The sequence below is a fragment of the Apium graveolens genome, unplaced genomic scaffold (genome assembly GCF_009905375.1).
Source record: "Apium graveolens cultivar Ventura unplaced genomic scaffold, ASM990537v1 ctg8843, whole genome shotgun sequence".
Taxonomy (NCBI): domain Eukaryota; kingdom Viridiplantae; phylum Streptophyta; class Magnoliopsida; order Apiales; family Apiaceae; genus Apium; species Apium graveolens.
The window spans coordinates 73756-79807 of record NW_027421512.1 but is presented as its reverse complement, the minus strand read 5'-3'; positions in this window follow the sequence as shown (position 1 = coordinate 79807).

The window sequence follows — 6052 nt, the reverse complement described above, 5'->3', positions numbered from 1 at the left end:
ATGTCCTTGATGATTGCTTGAGTAGTATACTAGTTCACACCAACCTGAAGTGAGCTTGTGAAGAAGAGATATACAGAGTCCAATTGATCTGCTATTGCAAAGTCCATGAACTATTTTGCATTGACTTCCTCTTTTGACTCACCAACCAGGAGTGCACTTGTACACATCTACTAGAGTCCAATTCCAAGTGTAATATGCATCAGGTGCCTGATATGTCGTAATATCCTCAAGTCTCGTCACTGGTGCTATCTGTTAGATACTGCTTCCTGATAATAACTTACCATCCAGTTTGACCTTGTCCCTCGTAACAATGCCATTGTCATCCAGTTTGACTTCTGGTTATCCTTGTACCAATTACAATATTGTCATTTGGTTTGGATACCAGCTTCCCTACGATCTGCTTGCTGACTGATTGAGCTCATCTTGCTTCGCAATCACCCAATCAATCTAGATCTATCAGAGCTTCTGTAACTTTCTTAATTTCTTCTTTAGATAGAAAATTAGAAAAATAATCTTTCACACTCAGTAGCCCTGCTAATCATTACTCCACCATCTGGATCACTTAAGAACTAGACTCTGGGAATAAACTTGATATCAAACCCTTTTTCTCAGCAGATATGTTCTTGTTGTGTCCTCTGAATTTTCAATGTGGTGTTGTGTCTGACTAGTTGATCCTTCTATTGCTCCCCCTAAGTTGTTGCTGGGATTTCCTGAAAATCCTTACCCTTGCTGATTGGCTTCATTGAAATAATGAGTTGTGTATTACACTGCCATTCCACTATTTGGGTATGAATCATCAATACCATTAATTACACCTTTAACAGCTTGGAGCATGGAGTTGTTGAACTATGCATTTAGACTTTCAATCATCTTTCGTTGATCAACCACAAACGCCCTATAGGTTGTATACTCCACTGAGTAGCCATGGAAAATATCCTAACTGTAGAACATTCTCTCCAAGCACTTTGAGGTTATCCAGTGTTTGCTTCCGTTTGCCATTAACTCATTAGTAGTCTTCATGTATACATCCTGATAAAGGCTTGATCTAACTTGTTGCAAACTGTATTGACTACTTCAGCCCTTTGGAATTTAGAAAGTCTTGATTAGCTTGATATTTCCCTTGTAGCTTTAATCAAGTTCCGGTTCTTCCTTTGTACCACTCCATTATGACACGGAGCTTCCAGTGCTGAATATGTATCAAAATATTCTTGATGTTACAGATATTAATCAGAACTGCTTCTTGAATTCAGTTCCATTATCTGACCACAAGATCATTTCTTTTAAAGTTGCTTCTAGCTTGATCTCCTGATATGATCAATCACCATCTGTGATGTCTTGTCTTAAGAACGCACGAAAAACAACTTTGTTTAATAAGAGTAGTCAACCACCATCACTAAGGTATATATTTACTTTGATGTGATGTTATCTTTGACTTCCCTTTTTGACATGCCTCACATTTATCATCTTCTGAATTCCAGATGAGGCAGTCCTCTCACTAACCCCTTTTCATAAAAGAGTTCCTTGTGTTAATGTTTAAGGGTGAGAGCTTCTAACTTACTCTTAATCAGAGCAAGCTTCTCAATCTTCCTGCTTCAGATGAGACACTAATCCTTCATTGAATTGACATTTTGTCCTTTGATACAGAACTGTCTGATAAGATGATTTGTGCCTTGATTCTCCAGTAAGAAGTTGCTTCAACTGTTATCAATGACTCCAATAATTAGTTGTTGTCAATGATACCAATTGTTGAGTCCATGATGACATCCCTTTTCTGCATAGCTTGTCCCGTAATGAGAACCTTTGCTGTCATCTCCAAAGATTATTGACGGAATAGCTTTTGTTAATCACATTTGATTGTGAGGCTCTTTCTTTGATCATATACCTTGAGTATAAATTACCAAGAATAAATATGAATCAATTAACCTGTTATGTCCTGCACTCACAAATGGATTAATAGTTCTTGGTACCCAACTTATCAGTTTGGATCCAGTTGGATTAGAGATTTTGTTATAAACAGAGATAACAACAGCTGCAACCTTATCATGCTCATTCTTATCTTTGACTGACCATTTTCTCCATTTTAATATCCTTGACAGATTTATCTTTAGGCTAGGGGAAAATGGTTCCAACCTTACATAAGGAGGACTAGCAGTCTTTGCCCTATTATAATTATAAACATGCTTTTTCTATAATTAATGCAAGTACTAAGAGATGCATTCATGGCATAAACATAAGCAAGCATTGTATTAAGAATACATGGCATTCATTCAGAAACATTATACATAAGAATTAAGTAATATAGGCATGATATGGAGCAAACAGAATTAACAAATAAATCACTAATTCTATCTAGTCCAATCCTGTTGAAGAATCTCATCTAGTTATCTCAATCCAATTATAAATTAATACATCTTAACAAACAATTGAGATCAAATGAATAAATCACAATGTAATAGAATACAGAGAGTAAGCATAAACAAAGGTCTTATATGCTGGAAAAATATATACCCCATTAAAGGAATTAATCATGTTCAACAAATATTTAAACACATATTTAAGATCATCTAAAGTAACATGCACAAGTTAAACATCAATCCTAGTTACCAGAAAAAATAATCTAGGGAACTAGTTCAGCATTATCTATGTGTGAAGCTATCATGCTTGTGCGAGTGTTAAACATTTAAACACTATGATCTTTTCATGCATTGAATATTGAAAACAAAATATTGCAGTGGTTCAAGAATTTGAAACCTGAGATATGTGAGTTTGACCATCTTAAGAGATTGCTATGAAAGCAAGATATTTATGATTCTCGTCATCTGATCCTTCCCAACTCTTTCCCGTGCACTATAAGTTTTGACTGGCTGCTTCCCTAAGAAAACATTCCACCTCTGTCACAGCTCTTCAACTGAATCTCTACTCATCCTTGTTTGTCAAGCTTCTTATTCTGTTGTAGCAAAACCCCTGATAGTTACTTGACACATATGCCTTGTCATAACTGTAGCTATCAAATCTTGTATTTGTCCCATTCTCAGTCTTGTAATCACCCCTTGAACTGAATCTGTAAGAATCTCTGCTTCAGAATAGATAGGCTTGATCCTTGGATATTGCTTAAGTATTCCTTGTGAATCTGATACGACCAAACTTGCCTAACATGTGAAACACTGCCCTGACGTCCAGTCCCTCAAGTACTTCTAGCTGAGCTTCTTCTAATTCAACTATCAGTGACTCCTACATTCTGTCCAGATGTTCCAACTTTACTGCATGTAACTGAGATATTTGTTTGTCCCCGCTATTCTTTCTGACCTCCACAATTCCAACTTGACACAGATTTTTCTAGGAGCATATTTATCAGGTGTGTAGTTATTGTGTTTGTTAATCCCTGCTTTACCATTCCTATTGTTTTTCCTTTTAGTCTCTATTTTTACCTCAATTTTCTCAAGTCTGTCACTTAACTGTTTGACAGTCATGTGACCAACATTAGCCTTTTTCCCTTTCTTAACTTGACTTGACTCTCCTGAAACAAAGTTCTTGGAAACAGACCCATACTTCTCATTCAGCTTGATTAGTTTGGCTTTGCTAATGGGCTTGCTCACTGCCGACGGATGAGGATTTTCATCTTTCGACGGATAACACTTTTTGTTATCCGACGGATAGTCCTCATCATCCATCGAGTCTACATCTGTTAGCAAACCATCTACCAAATTAGGTTCTAGTTTCTCTTTGCTCTTTTTCTAGGCTTCATGACAAAAAGACTCAATTCCTTGAACTTTGGTGATTTGAGCATGGACATCCTTGGATGTTTTCCATGCTTTAATCACCTCTTGTTCACGCTCGAGCTGCTTCTTTAAAATCTCTTCCTTTTTCAAGGACTCAGTTAATTCCTCCTTGGCAATCTTATACTCAATTCTTAGTTTCTCAAAATCAACAAACTGAGACTCAAGCACATTATTCCTCTCACTTAAAAAAAAGTTGTTTTATTTGATTTTAGCATTTTCTTTAGTAAGAGACTTAAGTGTAACACGCAAATGATATAATTCTGTAGACATGTCATTTATGGCATCATTACACTCAGCTTTAGATAAATGTGCAAGGTTTGTAGTAATTACCTGATTGCTTGAGGAACTTGTATCTGTTTCATCAGACTTGGCCATTAGGGCTAGATTGACATAGCTGACATCTTCATCTTCATCCAAACCATCTGCTGCCCAGTCATTCTCTCGTATAATAAAAGCCCTTTCCTTTTGTTTGAGTAGATCAAAGTATTTTTGCTTATAATCCACATACTCAACCTTTTCTTACTGGAATCTGACTTTCTACACTCATTTGCAAAATGCCCTGCCAAGACACATTTGAAACATTTGAATTTTGACTTATCCACCATGTTACTATTTGGCTTGGCTGCTCCAAAGTTCTTCTTGAACTCGAGCTTGGCAAATCTCCTGGAAAGAAATGCTAGGTGCTCATCAATGTCCTCCATGTCATCTTGGCTCAATGAATCCTCACTTTCTACTGCAAGCCCCTTGCCCTTGTTCTCACAGACCTTAGAAATTGACTCAACAGCTTCCATCTTTACTTCCTTCTCCTTTTCCAAATCAGCAACTAGTGCAATGGATCCTCCTTTCTTCTTTCCTCGCTCCATCCTTTCATCCTGCTCTATCTCAAGCTCATAGGTCTTTAGGATGCCATACAGTCTCTCCAAAGTAAACTCTTTATAATCTTGTGAGTTTCTTAATGAGACTGTCATTGGTTTCCATTCCTTTGGAAGAGATCTAAGGAATTTCAGATTAGAGTCTTTAGTCTGATAGACTCTTCCATGCAACTTAAGAGCATTTAATAGTTTTTGAAATCTACTAAAAATGTCAGTGAGTGACTCACTTTCCTCATTATGAAAATGCTCATATTGCTGAATCAAGAGTTGCATCTTTTTTCTCTAACTTGCTCAGTGCCATCACAGATTATCTGTATAGTATCCCAGACTTCCTTGGCAGTTTTGCAGTTGATAATGTTGTCAAACATGTCTGCATCAACTCCATTGAACAGAATGTTCATGGCCTTTTTATCCTTCCTGACTTGTTCAATGTCAGGATCAGACCATTCGTGCCTTGGCTTGGGAACTGATGGCTCGTTTCCTGTTGCAGCTCTCATTGGAACATGAGGGCCTCTTTCTATGCAGTCCACATAGGCCTCATCTTGAGAAAGCATATGAAGATGCATCTTTACCTTCCAATGATAGTAATTACCTTTATCTAGAAAAGGAATCTTGACTCCAACGTCTTTCTTGTTCATCTTGCTGAATTGTTTTGATCTTTAAACTCTTTGTAGATTAAGAGTTTGCTCTGATACCAATTGTTAGTCCCTTAACAATATAGCAAGAATTACAGAAGGGGGGGTTGAATGGAATTCTTGAACCTTTTTCTCGAAATAAAAATGTTCAACTCGAATATAGATATAAGTGTTTTGATTAGTACAATGCGGAATAGAAACTTAATTGAATCAAAACATAAGTAATTAAAAACAAGAGTCTTTAAAAACTTTCTGGTGGATTTAGACAATTCCACCAGAGATATATATTATATATCGAGAGATCTCTGTGTGCAAGAATGCTCACAGCTGCTTACAAATTGAACTACTGAGAATACAGGGAAATGCTAAAGATTCTGCTTAAAAAGATTTTTCTTTTTTTTTGTATCTCAACTCTCTTGTTTCTATTTTCTACGTTCTTGGTTTATATATTACCAAAATTACAAAGTCAAAAAGACTGAATAAATATAAAAACTATCAGTATTAAGCTTTGCTACTTTTCGTCCTTTATTACCCAGTTAATGGGCTTCCACAGTAGTTTTGTATACATCTCGACGGCTGTGCTCAGCTTTCACTGTTCAACTGCTGTCTGAATTCTTTATATTATCATCCGTTGGACTTTATGAACATCCGTTGGATATATGATCATCCGTCGACTGCTATATTAAACATCCATTGATAGTCATTTGATCATCCGTCGATGGCTTTGTTAATCATCCGTCGGTAGCTATTTTGGCACTTGATTTCA